The sequence below is a fragment of the Nyctereutes procyonoides genome, unplaced genomic scaffold (assembly GCF_905146905.1).
Source record: "Nyctereutes procyonoides isolate TBG_1078 unplaced genomic scaffold, NYPRO_anot_genome, whole genome shotgun sequence".
Taxonomy (NCBI): Eukaryota; Metazoa; Chordata; class Mammalia; order Carnivora; family Canidae; genus Nyctereutes; species Nyctereutes procyonoides.
This window is the reverse complement of record NW_026575035.1, coordinates 20,400,527-20,414,438: the sequence shown is the minus strand read 5'-3', so window position 1 is coordinate 20,414,438 and position 13,912 is coordinate 20,400,527. Positions and strand designations below refer to the sequence as shown.

At 40.7% G+C, this 13,912-nt stretch overlaps 1 protein-coding gene across 7 annotated transcripts in view; it reads left to right on the top strand.

The window, feature by feature from the left end:
- The window catches only part of FAM110B (family with sequence similarity 110 member B), a 145,171-nt gene that overhangs the window by 64,601 nt on the left and 66,658 nt on the right, over positions 1–13,912 (top strand). Inside the window, exon 1 of one of the 7 annotated variants that reach the window (XM_055318458.1) lies at positions 10,400–10,526. The exons of the other annotated variants lie outside the window; for them this stretch is intronic. The gene's annotated coding sequence lies outside the window, so the exon portion shown is untranslated. Of the gene's footprint in view, positions 1–10,399; positions 10,527–13,912 lie in introns of those variants that run through there. 7 annotated transcript variants of the gene reach the window in all.

Genomic DNA, 13,912 nt, shown 5'->3' with positions numbered 1-13,912 from the left:
TTCAAGAGGAATGTAATCGAATACTTGAAATGTAAATTAGCTTGTAATCTGACTTTGAAAATAAAGCAAAAGAAAAGCCCAAGAAAGTTTCCTAAAGGTGAATTAATGTCCTTCAAACTGCTTCTAGTTTCAAAGTTAATAACATACAGACGATAAAAATAATATGCAGTGAAGCTTATCTTTTCCTATGCTTGTTCCCTCTGATACACTGGCACCATACTTAGAGAACATTCCCTGCAGAGAGAACCCACATCCACAGAAATGATGTTCAGATATCACTAGAGATTTACAAACTGTCTCAGTAATGTTTGGTGGACTAACTTTGTTCCTTATTGTGTCCATAAAGCATGAAGTGATAACCCAAGATAGAACCTTAAATAAAATAACACATATTTTCTTGCTTCTCTAGTCAAATGTTCCTATTTTCAGAGAATTCTTTTTCTTCGAATAACTTCTTCCTCATTCTTGAAGGACACATTATTTCTCCCCTTAAATCACTGAGCGGGGACCCCTGGGTGGCTCAGTGGTTGAGCATCTGCCTTCAGCTCAGGGCATGTTCCCAGGGTCCTGGGATGGGGTTCTGCATTGGGGTCTCCACAACGAGCCTGCTTCTCTCTCTGTGTATGTCTCTGCCCCTCTCTCTGTCTCTCTCAGGAATAAATAAATTTAAAAAATAAGTAAAAATAAAATCACTGAGCACTAAATGCTCCAAAAGAACACTAGTTAAATGAAGGTCCCATAATTATTGTCATTGCCTATAACAGGTTTACATAATGCAAAATTGTTTCTTTGCTCTAAAAGAAACCATGAAAAAGAATGTTTACATGTGGAAATAGGAACAGGAGAAATATAGGGAATCCAGATTCAGAAATGAGTCACCTGGTATGAAAAACTTAACATTCAAAAAAGAAACTGGGTGGGATGGGGTGGGGAGAGTGATTATTTTCAGTAGGAAAAAAAAAAGTCTTGCTTTACAGGTAATTACATACCTAACAGTATAGATGGAGTAGAGCTCAGGTTACTTCAAAGCAAATTTCTTTTAAGTAACTCCCACTTGCACACTAATTTCTATTGTGGCACTTAAAAATTGGTCCCTAGATATAATAAAATTACCTTTAAAATATACACAGATAAATGGAAACACCTTTCTGACAAAACCTTTGAACCATTATCTATTAATGATACTGAGCCGGGGTTCACAAGACTTTTTTCACCTGTGAATGTAAAAAAAGTCTGTAGAGGCAGATACTGAAAGGTGATTGTTTTGCTTTACTGTATTTTAAACTCACTTCCTACTGTAGTAACAATCCATGAGGCTTCAGAAACCTGCCACGGTCCACAGTCAATCTTGAAGCATGCTAATGTTCCTAACTTTATATCCAGAGAAATTATTTTCCATTTCCTTCATCACTTAAACTTACTGGCTTCTTTCCAGGCATTTGAACTTGGCCATGTCTTCCAAGTGTGTAAGAATGCTTTTAGGTAAAAGGAGAGAATTATCCAAATAACTAAGGCAAGGAATAGTTGAGCTGCACTTGGCAATGAGGGCTTACACCGGAGCCAGCAGAGGCTTGCTCTGATGTCTAATCAGCAAAGTGACTGACAGTCCAGTCTGAACTTTTGATTCCCACTCTAATGGTTTGACTTATGGCTGGGAGCAGTTAGCTCATCAAAATCCTTTTTTGCTGGGGCTGCTACTTACTAGCCAGTTACTTACCTGCTGGTGAGCAAAGCTAAGTTGCACCATGAAGACAGGCTGTAGGCTAGATCTGTTGACCAGGACATGGGGCAGCAAGAATCTCCAAGCCTGAGACATTGGAGGGGCTATACTCATTAAAAACTTGCCACCTCAGGTTTTTCTTTTCCTTGGGTGGGAGTGGGGAAAAACACAAAGTTTAAATAAATAATTTATGTTCCATGTTAGTAATAGCACAGTAGAAAAGTTTAAAAATTCAGACAAGCCAACCATGCAGGGATAAAAACGATTCACATCATGGTATTTGCTCCTAGACTTTTTCTCTGTATGTATTCAGACATATATGTGTACGTACACAGAGAGGTAATTTTAACAAAAATGGAATCATAATATATGTTGATTTAGGACTCTCACTTAATATTTAGCTGATAGTCTCATTTAATAAATCCCCTTCTAAAATATCACTTTTGAATAACTGTATAATGTTCCATTCATCTTATTTATACACCATAATTTATGTAACCCATTGGCTGTTATTGAATATGATTTTCTCTCTTTCTTTTTTGCTCTATAAGGGATACTGTGATATGACAAATACCATAATTTTTGGTATTTTTTGTATATATCCTCAATTATTTCTAATTTATTTTTGCTCATATTCCTTAGAATGATTTTCCCATAGTGGATGGCTATGGGTAAAGGTGTATACATTTGTAAAGTTTTCAATATGCTTTCCCAAATTGCACCTCCCCCCCAAAAAAAAGCCATGTTTATTTAAGTCCCAGAATTTCTAGATGTTATTAACAACCTCTTAACAGTGTAACATTTCCCATGTGGGTTGTGCTCAGGGCATGATGATTATATATTAATATTATACACTTCTTTTTCTAGGAGAGGGTCTGTTTTTCTAATACTATTAATGCCATCTAGCCTGGGTGTTTAATTTTGCAGTCAGCCAAGTGTGGAGAACTTAGATAATGTTTACAAAATGCTAGGTACTCTCTAAATGCTTTCTGTATATATTAACTCATTTAATCCACATAATTTCATCATCCTCATGTTACTGATGAGAAAATTCAAGCATGGAAAAGTTCAGTAATTTACCCAAGGTTACCAGCTGGAAGGTAGCTAGATTGGGACAAAACATAATGGGATAGGAGGTGAGAAGTACATGATGATGTTCTAGCAACATAATTTCTCCCAAAGAGCATCATTCAGGAGGTTATAACGTCCAAAATTTTGATATGACCCTTCTCAGGACACCTATCCTTTGGCTTCTACTGATTTCGAAAGTTTCAGAAAGACCCCAGATGAATTTCATAACAAATTATGTTTTGTAGTTTCATATTTGTTTGGATGAAAGTAATCTTTCAAAGTTAGTACATTAAAACATAATTATGAGCATTCATACCATGCATAGTTGAAGTTCTTCCATGAAGCTTTTGCTTAAAATAGCAGCATGCATTACTCATGCAAGAGGATACGCCTTGATTTTGGACAATAATTGTAGAGATAGACTCAAGCACCAGTGCTGATGCTATACAGAACTATTTATAATTATAGGAAATGTCATTTAACTGAAATCTGAAATGTTTATGCATTCCACTTAGAAGACAAAGCTACAATTTAGGATGTTAATCCATTTATTGGAATTATCCATGGTCAGTAGAGAAAGAGTCCAATCCGGAGCCTTTCCAGTAGAACGGAGATTATTGATAAGGTAAACACTTTCACATCTTAGAAGATGCCTGTCAAGGTCCATAAAACATGGTATGCTTTGAGAACAGAAGGGAAGGTAATAAGCTCAGGATAATTACTACAAATTAATTCATAGCTTAGTATATTATAAAAAGATCATTTATATAACGTGTATGTTATGTGTGCTATATTTATATTATCTATCATTATATATAATATATGATATATAAGATTAGTAATATTTAATTATTACACCCATGGGGTAACTAATTTTTTGAGTGTAAGAACAAAAATAGTTTTCATGAGAAAAGGAACAAAATAGAAACAAAATGAGTCTGGAGTCCCTGAGCAAGTCCTAGTTTGTGGCTCTCCTTCCTGAATTCCACACCCCACCCTCCCCACCCCCCAGGAAGCAAAACTCCCAGGTGCCTACTGCCTCTCTCACCTGTAAATTCTATCGAAGGAGAGGATATATTCTCGATCCATGATCACATAATAGGGGCTTAGTATACATTTCTTGAACTACTGAAGCAATGTTGCCATAGTATTTTAGATTCTGAAATAACCCTCTCTTCTTTGTTCTTAACTTCCATATCTTAAAAGCTGCAAGTCAGAATGCCGAGGATTAGTGTTATTGGTTACTTAAAATCATTCCTGTTAAGGTTTAAATCGCTGATGTCTTAATCCACCCCTTTGTTGTTGTTAAAGAAAGTTCCTCTTTTAAAAGATTTTATTTATTTATTCATGAAAGAGAGAGGCAGAGACATAGGCAGAGGGAGAAGCAGGCTCCCTGTTTGGAGCCCCATGTGGTACTCGATCCCAGGACCCTGGGATCAAGACCTGAGCCAAAGGCAGATGCTCAACCACTGAGCTACCCGTGTGCCCCAAGAGTTTCTTAGTGATGTTAATTTTTAATTCCTGAATGCCCATTCATGCAGGGCTCTCTGTTGTCCATTGCCATTTGGACATGTGGGTTCTGATACCAATATGTACTTAGCCGTGTATAGAAATGTCCTTGTACATTTTATCTCATCAGCTGAATAAACCCATGTTTGACTTGTAGATGTATGTAAGTATAAATGAAAGAAAGGGAAAAAATAAATGAAAAAAAGGAGTTTTGATTTCTGGAGAATATAGAAGTTCTTTTATTATGCAGTGCTTAAAGTTGTGTGCAATGAGAGACTTTTAAAATTCCCTCTAATTGACTATTTGACTTTATAATTAAGAAACAATCATTTGGGTAAAACTGGGCTGCTCTAGAAAACAGGTGAATCAAAATGATGCTTTCCTAAGAATATTGTTTGTGAGTTAGAATCCTGAGATATAAAACACTCTTAATGAAGTTTTTCTTAAGCTATGTTCATGTAACTGTGCTTTTTGCATCAAAATTTCAAAACTTCCTTATGTTACCCTAATCATTTAGTTTCTCAGATTTTGGGGGCAGGAGAGTCCCTTTTGCACTATCCTAGCTCTCTCCTTAACCCTATCGACCTGCACAGAAGTCCCTCTGTGGGTCCTTAATTTGAGCCACCTTATGCTGAATGTTGAAGTTACCATTCTTTTAACAAGTTGGAGAGCTCACCTCCAGGGCAGGAGTCTTGTGTACTTCTTCTGCAAAGTTAACTAAGTGGGAACAGGAGTCCAGCTTTGTGTTTTCCTATAGGAGGATGAGGGACTGGCTGGTTAGTTTTAAGACTTGAGGAGTGTGGGGGCTGAGCAGACTGATGCAGTCGGCTAAGTTTGTAGGCACTTAGTACTTTTTGGTCAGGGTGCTAAGTGTTAGAGAAGGATACAGAGGGTATGGGACATAGATACGAATTTTGTCTCTATAGACTTTTTTGACAGTCCCATACCTAAGAAATTCTTTGTTTGCTTCTTTTATCAAGTGATTTCTTGCCTTCTAGGCCTAAGAAGCCAGGTACATTCCTGGTTAAATAGGCATAATGGGGCTAATCCCAGTGCAATATTGACATATGATTAAGCCATTTTAAAATCCAAAGTCCTAACCTCAGTGGTCCATGGATTGAATAGGGTGGCAAACTGTAAGAGAGGCTGAGAGCCTCTAGGATTTCATAGGTTTATCATAGGGGGCTACAGCAGGAAAGCGGCCTGAGGAAATGGGGAAAGGGGACCCCTGGGAAATGACCTGTCCAAACACTGTGGTCAAGGCCCCCTGATTTGTGCTGTCCAGAAACATACCTGTGGGTCCTGTGAAGTCCCTCAACCAAGGTGTTCAGGCTGCGCTGGATCTTCACTGTGCTAGCAGCTGCTGGCCATTCAGAGCAAGCCTCCGTGACAGTCTCTCCTGAGCCAGCCACCCCTCAAATTCATAACTCCTCAGCTGTCTCATTGTTCCTATCCTTCCGTCTCTCCTCCTTGATACTATAAAATATGAATCATTAAAAGAAAAAAGGCGATGGCATAGGCAAGGCTTTGAGAAGACACTACAAGACACAACTGAATTGTAAACCGAGCCCCTGCCTCCTGAGAAGACTCATGCAGTCTGCTCTGTGAGGCCTGGCAAGATGATCATCCACACATAATTATCTTTTTCAGCAGACAGCTTCCCAGGCGGCCCCAAGAACTGACTCCCAAGAACGGTATCCTGCACTGATGTGTAAAGGAACTTTTGAGGTCCTATTCACACGGGGGGGGGGGGTCACTTCATGGTAAACAGGGCAGCATGGTAAGTGTCTGAATGAAGAGGGGCCTGAGAGCTAAAAGTGGCCTTGGAAGCAGCTGGGGTAACTTCCAGCAACCCCATTTCGTCTTTCCCATCCTGTCACCTTTACACCTGCATTGAGCACCCTGTATGCTGCATTCTTTTTTTTTTTTTTTTTTTTTTTTTTTTTTTTTTTTTTTATGATAGTCACAGAGAGAGAGAGAAAGGCAGAGACACAAGCAGAGGGAGAAGCAGGCTCCATGCACCGGGAGCCCGATGTGGGATTCCATCCCGGGTCTCCAGGATCGCGCCCTGGGCCAAAGGCAGGCGCCAAACCACTGCGCCACCCAGGGATCCCTGTATGCTGCATTCTGAGGAAGGAAGGAAGGAAGGAAGGAAGGAAGGAAGGAAGGAAGGAAGGAAGGAAGGAAGGAAGGAAGGAAAGAAGGAAGGAAAGAAGGAAGGAAAGAAGGAAGGAAGGAAAGAAGGAAGGAGAAAAGAAAGAAGAAAAAGAAAGAAGGAGGGGGGAAGAGAAAGGAGGGAAGGAATGGATGAAGAGCCAGGGTTTAGGTGTTATGAACAGAGAAAGAAGGAGCACTATACCTCCTACCTACTCCTATGCTGTTCCACCAGTTGGCCTACCCCTTGTAGCCAGAAGAGACTCTCACAACCTGGGCATGCTTTTCTTTTCCTTGGAGTTGGGAGTAGGTGGTATGCTAAAGCCACCCCTTGCATGATCTGAGGGGAGCTGATTGTTAGCATCTCTGCCCAATTCCATGTACGGTGACTTCACTTCATGTCAGTTGGTGGCTTGAAATCCCATAATGGAAATACTACTGGTCAGGGCCACACCATCCCAGGCTGGCTGTTCTGACACTTGCTAACCCATACTCTACAAGAGTTGGGATCCATGGCACGTCCTGGACTGTGGCTCGACTGCTGGTCCTTGCTCTTTCCCCTGGCAGTGTGGTGGGAAATAGAGCTGGGCTGGGGCTCCCCAAATAGAAGGATCATAGGTCCTGGAGGTCCAGCTTTTGAGCAGCCCACCCTACACACTGATCCTGTTCTTCAGAGCAGAAACAGCCCTCCTGGATCCCTTTTCAGCAAGTTGGGAGTTTGGCAACCAACCAAAACTGAGACACTTCTGATCAGTCTAAAGTTATCTAGAAGCCATAGGCTTAAAGGGAATAATTTTTAGTATGTGAACCCTGGTTTCTGTACCAAGGAAAGAAAACTTTGACAAAACTCTACATGGAAATTCTTGACACATAGGCTTTCTCCTTCTCCTTGTTCTCGAAGCTTAGAGAATCAAAGCAGAACTTGAGGAAATCCATTCCCAGAGGTAAACGGTGTCTCTGGTGAGTGACTGTCTTCCTTGCCCAGTGTAGCAAATGTGAAATGCACACATTTTTGTTCTTTGTACAAGGAAGGGTATGTGAAGGTTTTGACTTGGAAGATAGTGGGAACCTGTTAATTTTGGAAAGAACTGAAGAGGAATCAGCAGTCAGATTTTCAGAGGGGTTGAACCAAAATCCCTTCCCCTTTGGTGTATGCTGTTTGCAGCTGTGTCTGCGTGTCCTTGCTCTGTCCTCGGGCCCCAACAGCCTCTCCAGGACCTTCACACACTCTTGGCCCTCACCCACGCTCCAGCCAGAAACCTTCAGCCACAGACCAGGCAGTCCACCCCCACTTCACAGCAGTCTACCCCATCGTAATTACTTATTTGTTAATGAATCACTTAATGTTTATCTACCTCATTAGCTTGGAAGCTCCATTAGGAATCAGAACACTCTGGCTCTCTCCCTGCACTATTCTCAATGTCCAGCAATGTCTTTGCACACAGTAGGTGCCACAAAGTGTTCATTGAGGGAATGAATGTTTTTGCAGAATCAAGGATGAGTTGACAAAAGGTCAAAGACAAAAAGTGCTCCTTCCTGAGGTCAAAAGAATATGTAGGCTCACCTCGCAGAGTGACAGATGACCAATTAACTGTTACTCAGTTTCAAACAAATATTAGTTCCAAACATGTTGAAAGATAAGACCAAAGAAAGGACGGTGGCTTCTGTTTCTTTGAAAGGGTCTGTTTAATTCTTATACAAAACAGGCATGAGAGAAATTAATCAAACGGCTTTTAAAGTGCCTTTTTTGAGCTAGCAGCCTGTTAAATGAAGGGGAAGGCAGAGCTGTTCGATGTTTCCTAGATAAATGCCTGGAAGTGTTGCTAGTCTGTATCCTGGCAGCCTCTGGGGAGCTGTGCCTTAGGCCAAATCACTGAAGCCAATTCCTCTTGGAGATTTAGCTCCTGATGATACTGATTGCACTTTGATAATTCAATGGTCGATGCTTCCGGGTAGCGCACCCAGCAATCATTCTTTTTAGCAGGCTTGTCTCCATCATATTTTCCCAGAGTTTTTGTCTCTGTGTACATTTCTCCATACTTCTCCACTCTTGAGCTTATGCATCCTGAGTTTCTGTGCTCTCTGTTGAAGTTTATGGGCCATGCCTTCCCATTCTGTAGCTTATTTCCCAAACAGGTTGTGGGACACAAAGACTAGAGGATGAAAAATGATCCTTAGGCATGATTCCTTTTCCATGGCTACTGATTAATCTCTGGGGATATTTGGTTCCTCGGAGCAAATCATAATGCCTTTTGAGAACGGCCGCTTTCTATGAAGGTTTTCAAATGAAAATCAGAGCAAAACAAAACTACAGAAGTGAAAGGTTTGCATAGTATCATTGGATTAGAACTTGACTGGTAAAACATACCAATTTCTGGGAATTACTGAAGGAAAGCTTAAGATATTAACAGATCTGATTAATATCACCCCAGGATTGTTAATTTTGTAAAACATACCAAGAAGAGAGAAATGACTCTAAGGGAGAACAAATATATAAACAGGCTATAGGGATGAAAAATTGTGTTTGACTAGCTGACTTCTCTTAAATCTGTCATTTTAAATTTTATCAAACTTCTCATTATCAACTTTCCCCAATTTATTCAATAGAAAACATTTTTAAAATGTATATCATAATCGATATTGCAAATCATTAATGAAATACTATTATATGCCTATAATTTCCTGAAAATACCTTTTAAGATTGGTTTACGTAGAGTCAAGTGAAACTGTAGGAATTACATAGACAAAAAGGGGGTATAATTATTTTTGTTACTAGAGTGAATACCAATAATGATTCTCTGTGATTATTCAAGTCTGCCATTAGCTTGTCACTGTTAATTCTAAATGATGTTTCTGACAAAACCCAACGGTGGAGAAGTATTTAGATAATTTTTTATAGTATGATGCTGGAAAAGAAGGTAGACAATACGATGTAGCAAGAAGATTGCTGCTATTAATAATTGCTTGATTGGAACTCACTGTGTGCCAGGCCCCGTGCTAAGTGCTAATAGATCATTGACAATAATCCTGCAAGGTGTCTCCCATTATTGCCTCGGAGACACAGAGAAATCCAGTCACTTGCTGAGTCACAAAGGTAGGAAATAGCTGATCCAGAACTTAAACCCAGCCAGTCTGATGGTTAGATGCGTGCCTTTTGCCTGCGCATCAAAACACCTCTCACAGGAATTGGCTTCTAGAACTAATTTTACCATTACATTGTGAGTTGGGCAAATTTATTTAATTTTTGCTTTTATAATAACCTCTGATACCCTTTTTCCATCTCTTGTAGCTTGGAATTATCACCATAGTCAAGGTTATGACTTTTGACCCCTTCGTTAGCCCTTTTCCACTATGGATGGAAATGTGCGCAGTATTTCCAGTGATATTGATTGATTAATTAGCACTTTAGGACAAATGAGTGGCAAATTGCTAACCAGGGTAAATAAAGTGAGGCTCACAGTCTTACAGCACTCAGATTTTAATATCCGGCTAGTATCGATTTTATTATTTCTCAGTGCTGGCATCTGTTAAGTTTAAGTAAGCTGGTAGTACTGTACATTGATTTAACCACTCTTTGTTTCTCTACGTTGGAGAAAAAAACAAGAATGCACTTTTAAAAATCAGTTATAGTTCATAAGGTGATGCATTAATCTCCAAAATGACGGGAAATCAAGGTGATTTTTGTCTGTGGGGTTTAATTTATTAAAATTTAATTTGCTCCTGTGCTTCGCTCCAAGAGCTCTGTGCTAGCAAACTAGCTATAATTAGATTAGCAGCCTGCTAAGCGCTGGTGACAGCCTGCGCCTCAGAGAGCATGTGCTGGATTCTGCATGAGCCTCTCCTCATTGGTTGCTAGCACTGCTGCTCGCCAGTTTGATAGGTTTCCACAGCACTCTTTATGCTGCATTGGAGACATAGATACAGAGATACTCTTCGGTGTTCTTGCAACGGTGGAGGTGCTTAGCTGGTGACGGGAAAGAAGGAGCAGGGCACCCGGGAGAAGGTGTCTGCCTTTGTTGTAGCGCATCGGGGGCACCGGCTGCCGGGGACAGTGAAGAAGTTTCAGTTCATGGTAACTACTTTGAGGCTTTCTCTCGCAGGAAAAACAGGGCCATGCATGAAATGAAGCGTGTTCATCATGTCATCTGTTTAATTTCATCTCGCTTTTGTTAATATCACGCGTACTCCAGTGTCCCCGGACTATAATATATTCTCCTGGAGAAGGCTCGGCTGCTAAACAGCTACCCTGGTCATGAAGGAATATTGTTTTTACCTGGATTCAAGAGTGCATGTAGTGGGGAATGATGCTTATTGGTTCTCCTCTGTTTTGGAAAGTCTGATGTTGCATCAATTTATGTGTCTTTGGAGGTGCGTTTCAGCAGCCGGTTGACTTTGTTTGCATGGAGTCCGGACTCATGAATAATGAGCAATCAAGGAGAGTTCGGTGAGACACACTTTAATTAGGACAGGGCAGCGATTCTCCTGGTGTCGGCACAGGGTCTTAGCAGAAGTAATGTGCTATTGTTTCTTCACAGATGTGTGCAGCCTTCATTTTGGACGATTTCCTTTGTTTCACCTTTTGTAGTTTTCATTAAGCCTTTTTAACATGGAGAATATTAGCAAATCCCATTGTGCCCAAAATATGCCTAGGTGTGTATTCAGCCATTACAAAGAGAGAATTTGTCACTCGGGGCTTTGTTTTACAGAGACGGTGCTTTCGGAGTTGAAATGAAATTGCGGAAAAGGTGGGGTTCTTCCCACTTTGACTGAGGTCTGACAACATTTAAAAATTTCCATTAACGATGGCCTGGATTATTTTCCAGATCAAACCATAAGTAATCTTAAATTCTGTAATAAAGATGGTATGTTCTGGGGTGGGGGTGGGGGGCATCTAAATGGCCAAGGCTGAGCTGAAAGAAACCCAGACAAGCGCATTGTGAGTTTCTGTTTCTGTGTACCTTCGCCATAGGGTGGTTTTATACCAGGAGAACCCCTTGGTGTCATTTAGTCCTCAAACTTAAAAATTGATATCCTTACCGTGTCAGACTGTGGAGACCACAGAAACTTGTGTATTGACTCACCAGTCACACGGCTGGCTGGCTGCCACCATGCGTCTGCTATCAGTGGAGAGCCCTGCTGCTCTCTGAGGCTGTCAGGAATTATTTCCCTGCTCCTGAGAAGCCAAACCTTGCCATTTAACTGTTTTGTTAAAATCACTGCTTTGATTTGGAGCTATAAGCTGGCTGAAGGGGTTCCGTATATTCTTTAGCAGAGGAAAACTTCAGAATACGAACTGTGTTTCGCTCCCCCACCCCAACTCAGAGTCCCCCACCCCAACTCAGAGTCCCCCTCCCTGGCTTATCCTAGGGTGTAATAAGTCATCCAATGTAATATGTTTCTCAAGTCACAGTTTTAAGAAAAATAAAGAATACTGTGAAAGGCTGCCATTTATCATGATAGAGCCTCATCTGTAATAACAAAGTTTGCTAGTTGCTCACTGTGATGCAGGGTCTCTATGACTCTGGGCAGTCTGCAGCAGTTTGGTTTTAAGGTAGCACGTGTGATGGGTTGAATGTGAGAAGGGTCCCTCTCCTGAGAGCACTTCCTTCCTGTTTGGCCTCCCGCGGACACCAGCCGCACCTGCTTCAGACTTCAGAAGGTTGGGTGGCCCAGGCAGAGGAGGCACCATTTGTTCCGGTGATCTTGCTCTCCATGCCCCCCCATCTCGCTCTCCATGCCCCCCGACCCCGCTCTCCCTCTTCAGCCGTCCATTCTGCCCCTGACAACGCTTCCTGCCCCCAGGCTTGGAAAATAACCTGCACCTGACACTCAGGCTTGGCCGCTCATTGGGGGAGGAAGGAATTGATGCATTCCCATGACTGTCTCTCCCTCTCCTCCTCTTAATCTCCTGAAATACTTCCTAAATTGCCTTGGTCTTACAGAATTTCCAAGAAGTAGGGCTGCCTTAAGAGTAAATTGTTGCTCTCCTCCTCTGTAAACATTGTAAACCACCTTTTGTGAGCACAGCTCCATTAGGCTGTGTGTCATAGGAAGCTGCGGGGAAATACTTCTAAGTGACGTTGACTTTCAAGGGCTGGATCCTAAAAGACTTGCTGCGTCTAGAAGGAACTCCTTAAAAATGTGATGTAAATATAAATCTGTGTGGATATTGCATAATGTGCTATGATAGCCCAAAGGGCCTTTCAACATATACTAAATGGGCATTTTTCAGATAGTGCTAAATAAAATGTTATTTATCTTTTTGCAAAGAAACAGAATCTGTACTTTTATCCTCAGATGAATTACAGCTCTCTCTCTCTCTCTCTCTCTCTCTCTCTTTTAATGACATTCAGGGAAATCTTTATGTGTTTCAGAGATAAGACAGTAAAAATAAATTTCTGAGACACTTTAAAATTTTGTTCTCTCCCCTCTTGTAATTCTGTAGCTCTTTACCGATGAGGGAATGGCATTCCTAACCAATCAAAATTAGGTCCGTTAGCGTGAACTAAAATATAAAATGTATAATTTTTTAAATTAAAACTTTAAGTGATACTTTCTAATTTTTTCTCTTGGGGGCTCATAATCACAGCAGGAAAGATGGTCATCAGTTTAAAAATAAAAAGTCATTCCATGTAGAATTCCATGTAGAATATGATGCACCACAAAGCAACTGGGCTGAACATAGCCTGAAAATAATTGTAGAAAAGAAGGAGCATTGTGCACTACATGCTCTTGGATGTAAGGTTGCAGTATAATACGTGTAGGTGGCTTTCTGGCTGGATACTTGGGCATCTATGATACCAAAGGAACTGAGGGACATCTGTCATTAGCAATTGATTACTATCTCAGGAATGACCCTCCAAAATATGCCTGGGTTGGGAAAATATTTGAAGAGACATTGGGTCTTTTATCTAAGTGTATTTCTTTTCTTTTTTTTTTTTTTTTCGTTATTTTATCCTGTAGTTACGTGCACCTACCATGTGCTAGGTTCTGTGCTAAGCCTGAGTGAGAGAAAGATAGATGGCACAGCCTTCTCTGTAAGAAGTGGCCCTTTTGAAGAGAAAAGAGAGTGAAATGATAATAATACGGGGCACAAGGAGAACAGAGGCATTTAGTGATACCAAAGAGGGGTAACCAGTTCTTAAGAAAAGATACGGAGGGAGAGCTTCAGAAGAGAGATAGTAGCACCCAGTCTCCAATCCAGAACTCTCTAATTGCCACTCATCTTACACCGCATCCACTACTGCTAATGTCTACTACGAGTTGGTGTGGGCCACAAATCTGTTCCGTATTTTATATTGACCTTCAGTTTCACTATGTGGTGTCACTTGTTATCTGTAATAAATGTAGTAAATAGTACTATAGTAAATAGTACTATCATTTTTTTTCCTCCTGCTAAGCCTTTTCAGAATACACAGTGGATTGTTGCATGGAAGTATTTTTGTTTTAATAGATTTA